At 42.7% G+C, this 21,175-nt stretch overlaps 1 protein-coding gene across 2 annotated transcripts in view; it reads left to right on the top strand.

The window, feature by feature from the left end:
- FSHB (follicle stimulating hormone subunit beta) overlaps positions 1–21,175 on the top strand; it is a 305,255-nt gene that overhangs the window by 14,816 nt on the left and 269,264 nt on the right. The window contains exon 2 of one of the 2 annotated variants that reach the window (XM_082270166.1): positions 15,473–15,544. The gene's annotated coding sequence lies outside the window, so the exon portion shown is untranslated. Of the gene's footprint in view, positions 1–15,377; positions 15,545–21,175 lie in introns of those variants that run through there. The other variant, XM_082270165.1, reaches the window with a different exon arrangement.

Here is a 21,175-nt window from a genome sequence, read left to right as displayed (position 1 = left end):
TGTAAATAGTAGAGGAGGAAATCTGATAATATTTATTTGTTTTTTGCTTTTTTGATGGGGGGAGGGAAGCGTGTGCAAATATTGAAAGTTATTTGAAATAGTCATATATGCCCAGTATTGATGCAATGACTGGATTTGTATTTTTCTATATGTAGATAAAAAAACTGAATAAAATGTTAATATGAATAAAAAAAAAAAAAATGCAACTTTTTTGGAAAAAATACACTTTTTTGAGTTAAGGTAAGGGAAGGCAGTGAAGTTGGCACAGTTTTTTTCTGTGGCGTGGGGGATGGTGTTGTGCTGAGTGAATGGATACCTAACATGTCGTGCTTTGGTGTTGCGTGCACTTGTAGAGTGGCGGCAGACGTTGGTTCTTGGAGTTCTCCATGGGTGAAGCTTTAAAAACTTCTACAGGTTACCACTGAGTTACAGAGAAGGTCTAGTACTAGAATTATTGCTCTCCCTCTAATGATCGGGTGATACCTCACATGTGTGGCTTGAACACCGTTTACATATGTGGGCGCGACTTGCATATGCGACCGCTTCTGTGCGTGAGCTCGGGGGGACGGGGCGCTTTCATTTTTTTTTTTATTTTTTTTTTTTTACTTCTTATTTATTTTTCTTTTTTTTACACTGTCCCTTTAAAAAAATGTTTTGATCACTTATATTCCTATTACAGGGAATGTAAACATCCCTTGTAATAGAAATAAGCAGGACAGGACCTCTTTAATGTGAGATCTGGGGTGAAAAAGACATCAGATCTCATATTTACACTTAAAAGTAAAAGAAAAAAAAAAAGAAAATGGGCCCTTAAGGCCGTTGGGCGGAAATGATGTTTGATGTCGCTCCGGTCCTCCAAGGGCATAGAGTAGACTGGGGGCCATCTTGCCCTCACTCGACTTCCTCCTCATCCGCACAAAGGATCGGATCGTTTTCCCTGCTACCGACGGCTCTGGTAAGTGGGGAAAGCGGCGGGAGGGGGGGCACCTCCCCCACCACCCATAAAAGTAATCCCCTGGTGAATCGGCTGCTGGGACCACTTTTATGTTCAAGTGGATTGACCGCTGTTTAAAATATACCAGGGTTATGGCAGCAGAGAGCTGCCATTACCCCGGTATTTAATGTCAAAGTAGCAACGTAAATACACAATGGGCGGTCCGGAAGTGCTTAAAATTTTTTGGTGCGTTGCCTGTGGAGATTTTTGAGTGCCGTGGTTTGTAGCCATTCCACGGGTGTGCGCGGTTTTGAAGCGTGACATGTGGTCTGTTTGCTCGGCGTGACATCGTCCTTCACATTGTACAGGAAAATTGGGCTAGCTTCAGAGCCGGTTCACACTGAGGCGACACGACTTCGGGGGGCGACCTGTGAAGTCGCGTGCACCGTTGTGCACCGCGACTTCAGCGCGACTTGCAGGGACTTCACATAATGGAAGTCTATGCAAGTCGCTCCGAGGTCGCCCCAAAGTAGTACAGGACCCTTTTTCTAAGTCGAAGCGACTTGTGTCGCTCCTATTAGAACGGGTCCTGTACTACTCAATGGGCCGCGACTGACCGCAACTTGTCAGGCAGACAAGTCGCTTGACAAGTCGCGCTAATGTAAATGGGCTCTTACTGTTTTGTTTTTTAATTCCTGAAAGTGTCTTTTTTGTTCTTTGAAAAAATGTGCATTTAAAAGACCGTTGCGCAAATACCATGTGACATAAAATATTGCAACGATTGCAATTTTATTCTGTAGGGTCTCTGCTAAAAAAATATATATAATATTTGGGGGTTCTTAGTGAAAGCAAAAATACCGATTTTAACTTGTAAGCAACAAATGTCAGAAAAAGGCTTAGGCATGAAGGGGTTAAAAAATAAATAAATAAAAAGATTACCAACAAGTATGTAGAAGGAGGACCTGCCTGCTTGCATACAGAATAATTGGATAGATTCGGTTGGTTCTCATAGTCCATTATTTTAGTAAATCTAAAGTTGTACAGAAATTGTAAATTTAGATTGTACTTTGTATGATTGCCCTTCAGGAGATTGTACAATCAGATTGTAAGGTGTGCTGAGTTTAGGGCTGACCCCTCACAATATGATTGTACAATCTCTTTAATGGTGGCCATACATGCTCTAATAAATGATCGGTTTCTCTTTCAATCAACCTTCCCTGATAAAAATAACACACAGGAAAGTGGATTTCAAAAGATATTTGGAGGATCTGATTGTAAGTTATCATCTGCATCTCTATTTTCACTGTGCAATCTCAATCTTATCAATCGAAATACAATCATATTCATGAACAGAGTATCTCAGTGCTGACGATTGATGAAACATAATCAATTCTTTTCCACCCAGGCCAATCCACTTATTTTAATCATATCTGATTGAAATCCATTAGAAAGTAAGTTACCTATTTTAAATTATTTGCAGATTTTTTTTCGATTATTTGCAGATTTTTGCTTTTATCGAATCGCATGTCGTTTAGATGAAAAAACAAAGTTGTGTATGGCCACCATAGGATCTATGTAGTGCAAGGGGCAGCCAGATTGGTCCTATTATTACACAGTTTTGGTAAATCTAAAGTTGATTGTACAGTCAGATTATTATTATCATTATACAGGATTTATATAGCGCCAACAGTTTGCGCAGTGCTTTACAACATGAGGGCAGACAGTGCAGTTACAATACAATTTAATACAGGAGGAATCAGAGGGCCCTGCTCATTAGAGCTTACAATCGAATTGTAACATGTGACCCCAGGGCTGACCACAGACATACAATCTGATTGTATCATCTCCTTTATGGTGGTCATATACAGTATCTCACCAAGTGAGTACACCTCTCACATTTTTGTAAATATTTTATTATATCTTTTTATGTGACAACACTGAAGAAATGACACTTTGCTACAATGTAAAGTAGTGAGTGTACAGCTTGTATAACAGTGTAAATTTGCTGTCCCCTCAAAATAACTCAACACACAGCCGTTAATGTCTAAACCACTGGCAACAAAAATGAGTACACCCCTAAAAGAAAAATGTCCACATTTGTACAAAGTGTCAATATTTTGTGTGGCCACCATTATTTTCCAGCATTGCCTTAACCCTCTTGGGCATGGAGTTCACCAAAGCTTCACAGGTTGCCACCGGAGTCCTTTCCCACTTCTCCACGATGGCATCACAGAGCTGGTGGATGTTAGAGACCTTGCGCTCCTCCACCTTCCGTTTGAGGATGCCCCACAGATGCTCAATAGGGTTTAGGTCTGGAGACATGCTTGGCCTGTCCATCACCTTTACCATCAGCTTCTTTAGCAAGACAGTGGTCATTTTGGAGATGTGTTTGGGTTCTTTATCATGTTGGAATACTGCCCTGGCGGCCCAGTCTCCGAAGGGAAGGAATCATGCGCTGCTTCAGTATGTCCCAGTACATGTTGGCATTCATGGTTCCCTCAATGAACTGTAGCTCCCCAGTGCCAGCAGCACTCATGCAGGCCCAGACCATGGCACTCCCACCACCATGCTTGACTGTAAGAAAGACACACTTGCCTTTGTACTCCTCACCTGTTTGCCGTCACACTCGCTTGACACCATCTGAACCAAATAAGTTTGACATGGTTCCAGTAATCCATGTCCTTAGTCTGCTTGTCTTCAGCAAACTGTTTGCAGGCTTTCTTGTGCATCATCTTTAGAAGAGGCTTCCTTCTGGGATGACAGCCAAGCAGACCAATTTGATGCAGGGTGCGGTGTATGGTCTGAGCACTGACAGGCTGACCCCCCACCCCTTCAACCTCTGCAGCAATGCTGGCAGCACTCATACGTCTATTTCCCAAAGACAACCTCTGGATATGACGCTGAGCATGTGCACTCAACTTCTTTGGTCGACCATGGCGAGGCCTGTTCTGAGTGGAACCTGTCCTGTTAAACCTCTGTATGGTTTTGGCCACCTTGCTGCAGCTCAGTTTCAGGGTCTTGGCAATCTTCTTATAGCCTAGGCCATCTTTATGTAGAGCAACAATTCTTTTTTTCAGATCCTTAGTGAGTTCTTTGCCATGAGGTGCCATGTTGAACTTCCAGTGACCAGTATGAGAGAGTCAGAGCGATAACACCAAATTTAACACACCTGCTCCCCATTCACACCTGAGACCTTGCAACACAAACGAGTCACATGACACCGGGGAGGGTAAATGGCTAAATGGCCCAAATTTGAACATTTTCACTTAGAGGTGTACTCACTTTTGTTGCCAGCGGTTTAGACATTAACGGCTGTGTGCTGAGTTATTTAGAGGGGACAGCAAATTTACACTGTTATACAAGCTGTACACTCACTACTTTACATTGTAGCAAAGTTTAATTTCTTCAGTGCTGTCACATGAAAATATATAATAAAATATTTATAAAAATGTGAGGGATGTACTCACTTTTGTGATATACTGTACATAATGATCCACAGAACTGAAAAAAAAAAAAAATATTACATTTACAAATTATCAAAAAAAAACACCTACTGTGTTATCAATAGAATTTGTGCAAAACCTATCAATGTGATTGGAATTATTCTGATCGTTGTGGACAGAATGTCGTTAGATCCATATGATTAGTAAGTGTAAGGCACATCGATTTTTTTGATCTTCTGATTGTAGACAATAAATTATTCAACTATACAATCACATAAAATCGTTCTGTGTATGACCACCATAAGATCTACCAACAACTATGTAGTATAGGGGCCTGTCTGATGTGATAATATTTTAGTGGATTGTTTTGATTTGTTCTCATATTACATGGTTTTGGTAAATCTAATGGAGATTGTACAATCAGATTGTATAGCTCAAGGGCCCATTTACATTTGTGCGGTGTGATTACTCCCATGGATACCAGTGATGGGGTACCATTACTCCCATGGATACCAGTGATGGGGTACCATTACTCCCATGGATACCAGTGATGGGGTACCATTACTCCCATGGATACCAGTGATGGGGTACCATTACTCCCATGGATACCAGTGATGGAGTACTATTAATCTCATGAATTCCAGTGATGGGATACCATTTCTCCCATGAATACCAGTGATGGGGTACCATTACTACCATAGATACCAGTGATGGGGTACCATTACTCCCATAGATACCAGTGATGGGGCACCATTACTCCCATAGATACCAGTGATGGGGTACCATTACTCCTATGCTTACCAGTGATGGGGTACCATTACTACCATAGATACCTGTGATGGGGCACCATTAATCCCATGGATACCAGTGATGGGGTAACATTAATCCCATGGATACCAGTGATGGGGTACTATTACTCCCATGGATACCAGTGATGGGGCACCATTACTCCAATGGATATCAGTGAAGGGGTACCATTACTCCTATAGATACCAGTGATGCGGCACCAATACTCCAATGGATACCAGTGATGGGGCTCCAGTGTTCCCATGGATACCAAGGATGGGGCACCATTACTCCCACTAATGCTAAGGCATTTCTACTCCTACTGGCCACAGTCCAGCCCCCCTAAAGCCTGAAGGACAGTAACATGTGTTTGTACTTCCCTTAGTACACTGCTGTACTACTGTTCAATGTGTCTGTACATTACCAGTAATGATGACATACTAATAATGTATTACAAATCAATATCAATGTCAACACGTACAATGTGAGCTGCCATGTGTAGCTGTAGCAGGCGTGGTAACCTGTGCGTTCCTGCAGCACAAAGATGTAAATAAGCCCTTCTCTTGCTGCCCATGAAGCACATGTGTGGAGCTAAATAGGGTGGACTTTAACACTCATACACTACACATACACTTCAATGGACAGCTGAGGTTTCTGTGCTTACTACACACTCCCAGGACTGTGACTGAGCTGGCAAAGACATGATGGAGTGCCAGAGGAAGAGGCTGCTGATCATGTGACCACTGTGAAAGCTAATCCCAGTGGTCACATGATTGGGCAGTCCTTCCTGCCCCCAGGGTGTAATTACCCATTTAAAAGGGCCGACAGGAAGGGGTTACCCTAATATGTCTAGTACCCATTCCAGTGATTGATATGTGTGTGTACAGATTTCCTCCTCTGGGGAGAATAAAACAAACAGAGTCATGTCCCCTGTACATCTCACTGTCACTTCCCAAGCTGTGTGTACAGATCTCCTTCTCTGGGGAAAACCAGATAGATAGATAGATGATGCTAAGGCCGGCCATACATCTTTTCCTACAACAATGCAGGAAAGAAATTTGCTCCATTTCCCCATCAATACAGTTAGTGTTGACAGGGGAAACCCTCCCACTGAGCCATTGTCTAAACCAGTGGCTAGCGATATTCGTTTGCAGAATCCAGCAGGCTGGCTATACCCAAGTTGATAAATTGATCAACTTGGATATATGCAGCCTACCCATACATGGTTCAAATCTCAGCTGATTCCTACTGAGCTGTCTATGGCCAAGATTTGAACCATCTATGGCCGGCCAAATATTTTTCCCAGCCCAGTGCATACACTATACAATCTGATTGTACAATCTCCTTGAGAGTTACCAAAACAATGTAATATGAGGACCTACCTAAGGCCCCTTTCACACGGGCTTTCTGATCCGGTCAGCCTGTCAGTTTTTTAGACGGATCTGATTGGATGCTCCATGCAGCCCTATGGAGCAACGGATGTCAGCAGGGACATCTACGCTGACACCCGCTGCCATGAAATCTGGACAGATGAAAAATCTATTTTCCATCCGTCTGGAGGATCAGATCGGATAGGTTCGGATGAAAACGGACAGGCGGTCCGTTCTCATCCGATCTCCCATAGAGGAGAGCGGGGATCTGACAGCTCTGTCTCTGTCAAATAAGCGGAGACGGAGCTGCCATCCGCCTGCTCAGCGGGGATCAGCGGATTAATCCCCCGCTGGGCAAAATGGAGTCCGTCGGGCGCACCGCCCATGTGGAAGGGACCTAAACCATCTATTCCATTAGCATCATAATTAGACAGGCCCTCACACTACAATACATACAACTGTTATACTAAACGAGAGCAAAGTGTAATGATCAGTTACCAGTTAAAAATGACTGTTCAGAGAGAGGATCAAGAAAGATGATTTCTGATTGGTTGTTGCAGAATACTAAATCGTTCCTATTAATTAAATACAAAAAGTGTGGTTTCTACTCAGCAGGCTTCAGCTGGCCATAGATAGAATTTTTAGAAAAAAAAGCATAAGCATTTTTTTTTTCACAAACCCTCGTTAAAGTCAATGGGTACAAGTCAGAAAGAAGTCGCCTTAAAGTAGTACAGAAAACCTTTCTAAAGTCAGAGCGGCTTAAATAGTACAATTAAAGACAGCTCTCATTAAGTAAAAGGGGACATGACCCTACTTGTATTGCAGGGTCTCGCTCATTTATTAAGTTAAAATTTATTTAACCACTTGCGACCGCCTCACGACTATTTACTGCGGCAGTCAGCCGCTTACAGGAAAAGTGACGTGGGGTACGTCGCTCGCCCATGAGCCTGTAGGGGGCGAGTGTGCACCGCTGGCGGGGAGCTCCTGCCCCCGCTCGTTCCCTGGGGAGCCATCGTGTGTGATCGGCGGCTCCGATGGCTGCCGGCCACTCGCGATCTCCCACAGGAGAGGGAGAAAGACGGACGGCTGATGTAAACACAGCCGTCTGTCATTCTCACTAAAGTGATCACAGAGGCTATGTGATCCTGCTATGTAGGATCGTATGTCTCTGTGATTACATCACAAGCCACGCCCCCTGACAGTTAGAATCACGCCCCTAGGAACATACTTAACCCCTTGATCACCAGTAAAGTTAACCCCTTCCCTGCCAGTGTCATTTTTACAGTAACAGTGCATATTTATAGCACTGATTACTGTAGTAATGTCACTGGTACCCCCAAAAGTGTCAAAAATGTCAGTCAGGGGTCCGATCTGTCTGCCGCAATGTCGCAGTCCTGCAAAAAAAAAAAAACAATCGCAGATTGCCACCATTACTAGTTTAAAAAAAAAACATTAAAAATGACATAAATCTTACTCGTAGTTAGTAAACGCAATAACTTTTGCGCAAACCAATCAAAATACGCTTATTGCGATTTTTTTTTACCAAAAATTTGTAGCAGAAAACAAATTGGCCTAAAATGTTAAAAAATTTGGATTTTTGAGAATTTCATATAAAAAAAATTTGAAAAATATTGTTATTCTTTCAAAATTGTCGCTCTTTTTTTTTTTTTTATAGCGCAAAAAATAAAAATCGCACAGGTGATCAAATACCACCAAAAGAAAGCTCTGTTTGTGGGAAATAAAGAACGTCAATTTTATTTGGGTACAGCGCCGCACGACCGTGCAATTGTCCGTTAAAGTCACGCAGTGCCGAAACGCAAAATAGGGCCTGGTCATTGAGCAGCCAAATCCTCCGGGGGGTTAAGTGGTTAAAAAATGCGCTCGTCTTGTAAAACACTTGCAGACCAAGGTACTCGCAGTTCAAGATTTTACTTTATAACTTGTTATTTATTTATTTATTTATAATAAAGTATTAACTCCTGTTTTCATAAATCAATCAGAGCCTTTGAAGCTGGCCATACACTATACAATCTGATTGTACAATCTCCATTAGGCTAGGTTCACATCTGCGCAGGTGGTTCCCACGGTCATTAATTCTAATGGCACCCTGCACAGAGTGGAAACTGCACCCGCACTGGGAATTTGAGATAGACAGACAGACAGACAGACAGACAGACACACAGACAGACAGACAGATTAATAGATAGATAGATAGATAGATAGATAGATAGATAGATAGATAGATAGATAGATAGATAGATAGATAGATAGATAGATAGATAGATAGATAGATAGATAGATAGATAGATAGATAGAGACAGACAGACAGACAGACAGTTTGGGTAAATGAAAAGTTGGTTGTAGTGTCAGATTGTATGGTAAGCTTTGGCATCTATGGAGTCAATCGATGTTTCCCCCCAAGATTCATACAATTTACACTGAATATTGACCTTGAAGTGTGGATTAGAATGGGGGGAACGTTGTTTCCCCCGCGGATCTCATCTGGGGAGGGCCCTGTGAGCCATCTGTGGAGGTTTCCCTCTACCAGTCCACACATCACATGTATTATTTCTTATCTCTGCTGCTTCCTAAATACCAGACAAGGACATTGCAGGGCCGGGCCTGCGCTCAGGGCTCCTTTACACGGCCGTCTCAGTGTGCGCTTCCACATGCACTTTGACATGCGTTTGTAATGCATCTGCGTTCCTTTTTTTTAATTCAAACTGAGATGCGTTTGTGCCGTTCACATGTGTTTAATGACTGCATAAAAAAAAATAAAAATGCAGCATGCTGTACTTTTTGCACAATAAAGCACCACAGTGGTGTAAACAAGGCTCTTTGAAATACATTCATTCTTCTTGCACATCCGTTTAAAACTACATCCGACTACCTAATGGAGCCCTTAGGACTCATTTACACAGCAATCCCCATGTTCAGTGTACAGTTGACATGCATCTGTAATGCGTTTGTGGTGCGTTTTTGGGCATTTTTTTTTCAGCCCCAGGTCACACTGATGTGAGCCAAGAAATGCAGCGATATCTGTGCGTTTCCCGCACCGCATAACAGTCGCACTGTGCTCAATGCGATCTGCCGCGGGTATCAATTAACCACTTTACCACCGGAGGATTTTGCTGTCTTACGTCCAGGCCACTTTTTGTGATTCGGCACTGTGCAACTTTAACTGACAATTGTGCGGTCATGCAACGCTTTACCCAAACAAAATGTACGTCCTTTTTTTCCCACAAACAGAGCTTTCTTTTGGTTGTATTTGATCACATCTGCGATTTTTAATTTTTGCGCTATAAACAAAAAAAGAGCGAAAATTTTGAAAAAATAACAATATTTTTCAAATTTTTTTATATGAAATTCCCCCCAAAAAATGTAAAAATCTAAATTTTTTTATCATTTTTGGCCAATTTGTTTTCTACTACATATTTTTGGTAAAAAAAAATTGCAATAAGCGTATTTTGATTAGTTTGCGCAAAAGTTATTGAGTTTACTAACTAAGGGAAAGATTTCTGTAATTTTTGGTGTTTTTTTTTTTAACGAGTAATGGCGGCAATCTGCGATTTTTTTTGCGGGACTGCGACATTGCAGCGGACAGATCGGACCCCCTAACTGACATTTTTTACACTTTTGGGGGGACCAGTGACATTACTACAGTAATCAGTGCTATAAATATGCACTGTTACTGTAAAAATGACACTGGCAGGGAAGGGGTTAATTTTATAGGAGAGGGAGGGGTTAATGTATGCCTGGTGCTTACTGACATGTGTGGGGGGAGGTGACTGAGTGACACAGGGACAGATCGCAGGTTCAGCTATGTGATCACCGCCGCTCCTACTCTGGCCCAATTCCCACTGTGATTGAAAACACCGGGAGCTAGCCTCTGGCGGCGCGCGCGCGCAGCCCACAAGGGGAGGAGTCCAGCGACGTAGGTCTACGTCGCTGGATGATAACGAGCCACATTGCCGCAGTAGCAGCAATGTGAGCGGTCGTTATGTGGTTAAAAGTTGACAGCACCCCAAAAGCAAATCGCAAAACACAGTGCGTTTGCTTAAACCGGATCACAAAGGTATGAAAACCCATGTGATCTGACTTCAGTACAAACAAACAAAAACCTGCTCGCACCTGCGATGCGATTTAAGCCAAAATGAATGGACTGCAACTCACATGCAATGTGACAGTGTGAACTGGGGCTCAAAGAGTTACATTTTCATGCATTTGTGATGTGTTGACATGCATTCACGACACGCACATACCTTGCTGCACGCCACGCTGTACTGTTTACGACATTTGAAAGCAGCACAGTGATGGAAGTTGGGCTCATTGGAATACATTGTTTTTTTTTTTGCATACGCAGCTGTACTGCGTTTAAAAAGTGTCTGACTGCATTTGGTGTGAGCGCTCCTTTACACCACACTCCCAGTGTTAAGTGTGACATTATGCATGTGCGTTTACAGGCACTTGTCAGGCGTTTGTGTAACATTTACATGCGTTTGCGGTGCATTCACTTACATTCGCGTCCAAAAAAAATGCAGCATGCTGTGCTTGTTTAAAGGCACGGGAAATCGCCACAAATTATGCAAATTAGGCTCACTGACATACACTCATTGTTCTTGCACATTAATTCCTACTGCCTTTAAAAATGCGTTCAACATCATCTGGAGCAATGCATTTGTTATGCGTTGCATTTGTGTTGCATTTGCAGTGCGCTTTTTAGGCATTCACATTTTTTTTTTAAACTGTTGCATTTACATGCATTTTAGGTTCACATGTGTTTAGGTGCCTTTACATATGAAAGAAAAACGTAACGTGTTTTTTTAAACTCACCAGAAAACACCACAAATGATGTAAACTAGGCTGATTGATAAATATTCATTTTTCCTGCATGTGTATATGCTACTGTGTTTAAAAATGCCTTAAGCCTCGTACACACGCAACGATTATCTGCCGACCGATCGTCCGACTTTTGTCCAGTGTTGTTTTGTTGGTTGGAATGTGCTCTAGACTGCACACGAATTTTCTCGACCAACAAAAATCTACTTCAGAAGTGATGTCATGTGATGGTTTGCTTTCCGTGTGTTTTTTCTTCACTGAGCATGCCCAGTCTTGCTCATCAGATTTTTGTCTGCCGAAATCTGTACTGACTGACAGAAAAACCGGCCGTTGTGTTGACGGCCAACAAAAATTTTATAGCCTGCACACCAGATTTTTTTTGGCCGAAAAGTCGGAGTCGGTTGTCGGAAGCATCATACTAACAAGCCGATAATCGGCAGATCGGACGTTGGCCGAAAATTCACGGCCAACTATCGACGCGTGTGTACGGGGCATTAGACTGCATCTGTTGTAAGGGCAAGTTCACACCAAATGCAGTCCTGTGCGTTTTTTTTCTGCATCAAAAATGCATGGACAGCAGGTATATGGGTTCCAATGGCATAGTTCACACCAGTGCAGTCAAAAAAACTGAACTGTTTTGGAACGTGGCAAAACACATTACATAAAAAAATAAAAAAAAGGAGGAGGAAATAAGAGGGGGAAAACGCACTGGAATGCATTGAAAACACATCAAAAACACACCAGAACGCATTACAGCAAAAAAAAAAGAAAACCTTGGAAAAAACAAGAGGGTGAGGAAAAAAAACGCACTGGAGCACATTGAAAACGCATTTTCACATGCATCTGTGGTGTGTTTTTTAGCCATTTACAATTTTTTCGAGTTGCATTTACATGAATTTGCATTGCATTCACGTCCATCCTAGTTTGTTTATGTGTAGAAAAATGCAGCATACTATACTTCTTTTGAGCCTGGGTTCAGACTTTTGCGATGCAGGAACCAGCGCGATTCTAATGCGGGGTTCCCACATCGCATCTCCCTCGCAGGCAGTTCACACTGCCCTCTGCGAATCACTGCGGATGTCAAAACAAAGTTAAGGACACCCCCAGATCGGTTCGCAGGTCACAGTGCAAACTGTGAATTCAGACAGGAATCAGATCACATGGGTGTGAATACTAATGCGATCCGATTCCAGTGTGGGAAAAAAAGGTTCTTACAGCAGTTTAATACGGATGTAATGCGAGTTCAGTCGTACAAACTGTATGGCTGAATTCGCATCACACAGAGATCGCATGTGATCTGCACAACAATGCGGTGTGAATCGCATGTAATCTCTGTGTTCACAATAGTGTGAACCCAGGCTAAATGCACATAAAAGCCCTGCAATGCTGTACACTAGGCTCACTGACATACATTCATTTTACTTGCATATGCGCCCATATTGCGTTAAGGGCCGATTTCCACCACATGCAGTTCAGTGCGTTTTTTTTCTGCATCAAAAATGCAAGGATAGTAGGTTGTATGGTTTCCAATGGCATAGTTCACGCCAGTATGGTCAGTTCCAGAAAAAAAAAAAGTAGAACGTGGTGCATTTTTTTTTGCACTGAATTTTACTGAAACACGGCAGCAAAAACGCAACAGAACGCACGTCATTATTTAGACTCGGTTCACACTAGTGCAGGCCGTGCATCCCATGTTTGCTCGGGCATGGCTGCCCATTCATTTTAATGGGCTGCTGTGCCACCTGAACTGCACAAAAAAAGTGCATGCACCTTTTTAAAAACGTGGCCGCAGGGAAACCACACAGTCTTTTTTACCATGGGTTTCCCGCACTTGAGATCCCTACTGCGGGCTGAGATACATGGGGTGCCAGTCAAAATGAATGGCAGCCCCACACGTTTCGCAAAAGCACGTCTTGGCTGTGGGTGGCTGCAGGTGCGGGAATCAATGCGATTCCTGCAACCGGAATGCACGGCCCACACTATTGTGAACCAAGCCTGTGTTGTTTTTTTTCTGCATCAAAAACACATGGACAGTAGATTATATGGTTTCCAATGGCATAGTTCACACCAGTGCGGTCAGCTCCAGTGCAGAGAAAAACTCTATACAGGAAAAAAAACTTTGGAAAAAAAAGGGGGAATCAATGTGTCAAAAATACAACGGAACCCAACAAAAATGCATCAAAACGCGCATGCAGAAATGTATCCAGAATGCATTTCTGTGGTGGGAAACGAGCCCTTAGTCCCGGATCACATTTGTGCGATGCGGGAACGCTGCGAATATACAGCATGTTCCCGCATGCATCCGCACCCCTGGCAGTTCACACTGCCATATGCGATACGCAGGGGGTGTCAATTAAAAGTTAACGACACCCCCAGTTGAGATCGCATATCGCAGTGCGATCTGCAAGTTCACACAGAATCGGATCGCACAAGTGTGAACCACCATGCGATCCGATTCTGCTGCGGATTACAAAAAGGGTCCTGTACGTGTTTTAGTGCAATTGCGGTGCAAATTCAGCCATACAAACTGTATGGCTGAAATTTGCACCGCACAGAGATCGCATGTCATTTTAGGAGCAGTGCGCTCCGAATTACATGCAATCTCTGTGATCTCACAAATGTGAACCGGCACTTAAGTTGAAGAAAAAAAAGGGTGAAAATGCACCGGAACGCGCTTTCAGAAACGCATCCAGACTGCGTTTTTTATAGTGTGACCTGGCCCTAAGTGCCGGTTCACATTTGTGAGATCACAGAGATCGCATGTAATTCGAAGCACACTGCTCCTAAATAACATGCAATCTCTGTGCGGTGCAAATTTCAGCCATACAGTTTGTATGGCTGAATTCGCACCGCAATCACACTAAAAGACGCACAGGACCCTTTTTTAATCCGCAGCAGAATCGGATCGCTTGGTGGTTCACACTAGTGCGATCCGATTCTGTGCGAACTTGCAGATCGCACTGCGATATGTGATCTCAACTGGGGGTGTCGTTAACTTTTAATTGACACCCCCTGCGTATCGCATATGGCAGTGTGAACTGCCAGGGGTGCGGATGCGATGCGGGAACACGCTGTAGCGTTCCCGTATCGCACAAATGTGAACCGGGACTAAAAAAAGGGTCCTGTGCGTCTTTTAGTGCGCTTGCGGTGCGAATTCAGCCATACAAAGTGTATGGCTGAAATTTTCACCGCACAGACATCGCATGTAATTTTAGGAGCAGTGCGCTCTGAATTACATGCGATCTCTGTGATCGCACAAATGTAAACCGGCATTTAAGTTGAAGAAAAAAAGAGGGTGAAAATGCACCGGAACGCGCATGCAGAAACGGATCCAGACTGCGTTTTTTTATAGTGTGACCTGGCCCGTCTGCGTCTGGGTTGGTTTACACTACAATCTCCATGTTGAGTGTGTGCAATCCAATGCATGCATGTTTACATTAATTTGCGTCACATGTGCGATGTGTTTTTTTTACAGAGTTAATTTCCATGCGTTTGCAGTGCGTTCAGATGTGAAATAAATGCAGCATGCTGTACTTTTTTTAAACAAACATAAACTAGACTCATTGGAATACATCCATCTTTCCTGCTGCTGCGTTTAAATCGGCGTGCAGCAGCTGCCTGTGCGATCCGGAGAAGGATTGCTTCCTGCAGTATCTACAGGTTTTCCTGGACTAGTGAAAGCAGCATCAGCCCTGGGAGAGAGAGAGAGGGATCATCCCCAGCACTTCACACAGGGCCAAGCAGCAGAATAAATAAAATACATCCAAACCAAACACCCAGCCCCCCACAGATCTGGAGTATTTATTATGTAATAATAGAGCCATGCAAAGGTTAAAAAAAAAAAAAAAATCACTATCTTGCTTCTGATCTGCATCCCCCAGACTAATGATATTGTGATGTACCAAGGAAAAAAAAAAGCTTAGATTATTTTCTCCCCTTTTTAATCTGGATTTTCTCCACCTCCCCCCTAAAACATGTACTTACAGCTCCATTCTTGTAGGCATCTGTTGGCTGGGAGGTCACTATGCTGGGTAGTTGGGAGTGATGCTTCCATATGCATTAGATTGTTTGTTTTTATTTGTATTTAATCTCGCACACAGGTCTGATGATGAATACAAGTTGATGGACTCAAGGCAGAGAAGAAAAAGAAGAAGAAGACTTGTAAAGCCCAGGTTTGCTTGCTTGTCTTGCTGCTGCTTTGCTTCTGGTCCACCTGTTCTGTGTGCTTTCCCATGTCCTCAGCTGACTGTCATATTGACAAAAAGGGGGATGATGATTGTTTAGAGATTGCTCTCCCCCAACAAGCATTTAATGCCTCTCTGTCTGAACCTCTTGTTTCAAGCTGGACCAATCTACAGGCTAAGATGATCCTCAGCAGCATCCAGTGGATTTGCAGTGCAATTGCTAGGATCCAAGGCATACAAAAAAAAATTAAAAATCCAATGATCAGCTCCCAAAAAATAAAAGAAGCTTCATAGAATTCAGACCGTGCTAGGAGCAAGTGTTGTGTTCTCCCTACGAAGTCTCCAATTCCCAATTGTGTGTTGTGTACCACTGAAGGACAAACGAGTGAGCCCAGCCTGATTTATTCCCAGGGCTCACAAGCTCCATGTCGGCCTCTAGTGGGCTCAAGTCAGTACTGCGCCTCTGTCTGGAGCTGCCATTGACATTCTCTCCCCCCTTTGCTGTAAAAAGAAATATTAATTATTGAAGTAACTATTTCAAATTTAAATTATGCATATCCCTCTAATAAAACATTTTGCAGGAGGGGATGCTGCTGTGAACCAAGAGCCCAAAAGAGAGAAAGGCAGCCTTGTGAGAGGAGAGGAAAAAAAAAAAAAGAGAGAATGATGACCTGTTTAATAAAGTGGCCTCTGCTGAAATCTTTCAGCATGAGTGATTTTTGTTTAGAGGATTTATTATTATTTTATGGCATTTTGTCAAATACCTGGCTAAATAGAAATATAATACCATGCTGCAGGGTAAGTAGTCAACTGTCAGTAAATTTACAAACAGTTTGTAAAATCCGTAATTTTTGCCTCTGTCTATGAATGTCCATAACAGACATTAACAGAGAGATTTTTTTTTTTTTAATCCACTGTGATGCTAAAAAACAAAAAACAAACAATGTTAAGTGTACAAAAAACAAGCATGTGTACACTTAGTCCCCGTTCACACTTCTGCGATGCGGGAACGCTGTGAATATGCAACGTGATCCCGCATCGCATCCGCACCCCTGGCAGTTAACACTGCCATATGCGATACGCAAGGGGTGTCAATTAAAAGTTAACGACATCCCCCAGTTGAGATCGCATATCGCAGTGCGATCTGCAAGTTTGCACAGAATCGCATTGCACTAGTGTGAACCACCATGCGATCCGATTCTGCTGCGGATAAAAAAAAGGGTCATGTGCATGTTTAGTGCGATTGCGGTGGGAATTCAGCCATACAAAGTGTATGGCTGAAATTTGCACCGCAAAGAGATCGCATGTAATTTAGGAGCAGTGCGCTCTGAATTACATGCGATCTCTGTGATCGCACAAATGTGAACCGGCCCTTAAGGGTGTGTTTTGTCCACCACGAAGGCTCCTGACAGGGTCATAGGGAACGAATTGGCCCACCTAGCCAAAAGGCCTGGTGGACCCCTCACCTTGTGGCCAGCCGAAGCCAACCACCGAGTACTAGGTAAAGACATTCACGGACAGATGCAAAAATTACACATTTTTTGAACTGCTCATACATTTACTGACAGTTGGCAACCCAGCCATGCCAGCATGATGTATTGTACAAACATACAGGGGGAGACTTACTAAAGCTGGATCACTCAGAATCTGGTGCAGTAGTGCATGGTAGCCAATCAGCTTCTAACTTCAGCTTGTTCAATTAGTGCCGGCTCACACTAACGCGGCACGACTATGGGGGCGACCTGTGAAGTCGCGTGCACCGCGACTTCGGCGTGACTTGCACGGACTTCATATAATGAATGTCTATGCAAGTCGCTCCGATGTCGCCCCGAAGTAGTGCAGGAACCTTTTTCTAAGTCGGAGCGAATTGTGTCGCTCCTATTAGAACGGTTCCCGTAGCACACAATGGACCGCGACTTGTCAGGCTGAAAAACCTGGAAGCTGATTGGTTTCTATGTAGAGCTTCACCAGATGTTGCATTCTTCAGTTTTAGTAAATCTAGCGTACATTTCTGAAAGTAGATGTAAACCTTTAGAAATAGTTTACACTTGCAGGTGGGACAGCAGGGAGAGACTCCAAGAGCAGTGCTGCACATGCACTGAGCCACCGGCTGCCATCTTCACCCACGACCAGCTCCTCCCCCTGGCCACATGTGACACCTTCAGCGTCTGCCACTCGTCCTGCACAAAGAGGCAGTAAAGGAGCCAAGTGCAGGAAAGAGTGGGCGGGCGGGCCGCCGGATGGGGCATTGTCACAATAGAGGGATGGGGGGACACTATGATCTTGCGGATGGTGGGCGTGGGATGCGCCCCCCTAAATGTTTTGTGCCCGGTGCCAGTGGCCCCCTCCGCACCCCCCAAGCTACACCACTGTTCCTTTATACTGACTTTTGAAATTTACAAATGCAGCAATTTAGAAATTGGAAGAAAGGTTTTGTTCCGGGAAACACTTTTTGAAAGATAAAAAGTGCATTTTATACAAACCGATTCCAAAAAAGTTGGGACACTGTACAAATTGTGAATAAAAACAGAATGTAATGATATGGAAGTTTCAAATTTCAATATTTTATTCAGAATACAACATAGATGACATATCAAATGTTTAAACTGAGAAAATGTATCATTTTAAGGGAAAAATAAGTTGATTTTAAATTTCATGGCATTAACACATCTCAAAAAAGTTGGGACAATGCCATGCTTACCACTGTGTGGCATCCCCTCTTCTTTTTATAACAGTCTGCAAACGTCTGGGGACTGAGGAGACAAGTTGTTCAAGTTTAGGAATAGGAATGTTGTCCCATTCTTGTCTAATACAGGCTTCTAGTTGCTCAACTGTCTTAGGTCTTCTGTGTCGCATCTTCCTCTTTATGATGCGCCAAATGTTTTCTATGGGTGAAAGATCTGGACTGCAGGTTGGCCATTTCAGTACCCGGATCCTTCTTCTACGCAGCCATGATGTTGTAATTGATGCAGTATGTGCTCTGGCATTGTCATGTTGGAAAATGCAAGGTCTTCCCTGAAAGAGACAACGTCTGTATGGGAGCATATGTTGTTCTAGAACTTGGATATATCTTTCAGCATTGATGGTGCCTTTCCAGATGTGTAAGCTGGCCATGCCACACGCACTCATGCAACCCCATACCATCAGAGATGCAGGCTTCTGAACTGAGTGCTGATAACAACTTGGGTTGTCCTTGTCCTCTTTAGTCCGGATGACATGGCATCCCAGTTTTCCAAAAAGAACTTCAAATTTTGATTCCTCTGACCACAGAACAGTTTTCCACTTTGCCACAGTCCATTTTAAATGAGCCTTGGCCCAGAGAAAACGCCTGCGCTTCTGGATCATGTTTAGATATGGCTTCTTTTTTGGCCTATAGAGTTTTAGTCGGCAACGGTGAATGGCACGGTGGATTGTGTTCACCGACAATGTTTTCTGGAAGTATTCCTGAGCCCATTTTGTGATTTCCATTACAGTAGCATTCCTGTATGTGATGCAGTGCCGTCTAAGGGCCCGAAGATCACGGGCATCCAGTATGGTTTTCCGGCCTTGACCCTTACGCACAGAGATTGTTCCAGATTCTCTGAATCTTTGGATGATATTATGCACTGTAGATGATGATAACTTCAAACTCTTTGCAATTTTTCTCTGAGAAACTCCTTTCTGATATTGCTCCACTATTTTTCGCTGCAGCATTGGGGGAATTGGTGATCCTCTGCCTATCTTGACTTCTGAGAGATACTGCCACTCTGAGAGGCTCTTTTTATACCCAATCATGTTGATAATTGACCTAATAAGTTGCAAATTGGTCCTACAGCTGTTCCTTATATGTACATTTAACTTCTCTGGCCTCTTCTCCAGCCGTCCCAACTTTTTTGGAATGTGTAGCTCTCATGAAATCCAAAATGAGCCAATATTTGGCATGACATTTCAAAATGTCTCACTTTCAACATTTGATATGTTATCTATATTATATTGTGAATAAAATATAAGTTTATGAGATTTGTAAATTAGTCCATTCCTTTTTTACTCACAATTTGTACAGTGTCCCAACTTTTTTGGAATTGGGTTTGTATATAACTATATAGATCAGACCAAAATGAGGGAAAAATTAGGAGAAAAGGGGGACAGAGTGACTTTGTTAGAAATCAGGGACACTTGTGAGATATGCAGAAGGTGTGCACAGCGTACTGTATAAGGGTGTGCACCCCAAAGCTTAAACACACATGCATGTGTGTGTGTGTATATATATATATATATATATATATATATATATATATATATATATATATATATATATATATAGTGTATTCAGTATATACACATACGCGTGTAGACACCCACACTCTTATAAATAAATGTAATAGAACCATTAACATATGTGACTTATAAATAAAACCAAAATGATTGGTTTTATTTAACATTTATTAGTCACATATATTTGCGGGTTCTATTACATTTATTTAGAAGAGTGTGGGTATCTACGTTTGTATTATTTCATTAATGCTTTTAATGCAAGAGAAAACAAAAAGTGCATGATAGATCAAAACTAAAAAGGCCTATAGTGCATTATCATTTTCACTGCTATAAAGCGCCAGTGCAGTAAATACCAATCAAAAGAAAACTACAATTTCATAATAAAACGTCCATTCAAAATATCCTCTGTGAGTAACAAAAAGTATGTGAATCCACCACCGAGTCTTTTCATCGACTTCAGTGCTCCTCCATCAAACACATTAGCACACCAATTGCTTACCAGTGCCAGAGGCCTGACATAGAAAAAAGGCCATACATGCCTATTCACATTCAAATGGCAACCAGCACCTCTGGCAGACTGAGCTTCGAGGGTTAATACTCAATGCTTCGGACAAAAAGTGCCCCTGTTTGGCGGATGCTCACGGTTCGATCAGATACAACCGCAATGACAGGTATTCCAATATTTAAGAAAGGAAGCACACTGTAGTGCATTTCCAGGAATATAAATGATTTAATAAAAGCCTATGCACTTACAATAGTGTAAACATTTATAGCGTTAAGGATAAGACATGAGACTCACATACCACTTACATGCAGCCATGCACAATGACGTCACTGCGAAAGGATCTATCCAATGTGTTTTGTCTAATGACATCCTCAGGGGACAGTGGATACCGTGAATGCGCATGGGGTGATTAGGGTGTGTCAAGGCACACCCAGCACACCCCCTGAGCATGCCTATGAGTGTATTATCATTGAACTATATATATTGTGCATTTTGATGAAATCGCATCGATACTGCAATAAGCAGGACTTTTTTAAAGCGCTGCATATAAACCACACAGGTGTGAATGAGTTGTATACTGCAAATCTTGTCAGGGTGTACACATGGTGCAACCTCAATGCTTTGCTTTGATGTGTTCAGCGGCAATACTATTCATGTGAATGAGGCAACCACAAGCCAATTACTAGGCTCACGGTTGTGGTGCAGCATCCCCGTTCAAAAAGTTTGTTCAAATATAAAAAAAAAAATACATGGTGGTAGAATCACCTTCTGAATACGTGTCATCATCGCCTCCACTGCTCAGTAGCAGTCTACCGCGTATCACTCTTCAAATAGAGATGCAGGTGTGAATTACCCCATAC

This window comes from Pelophylax lessonae (genome assembly GCF_965119305.1).
Source record: "Pelophylax lessonae genome assembly, chromosome: 10".
Lineage (NCBI taxonomy): Eukaryota > Metazoa > Chordata > Amphibia > Anura > Ranidae > Pelophylax > Pelophylax lessonae.
This window is presented reverse-complemented; position numbering and strand designations above follow the sequence as displayed.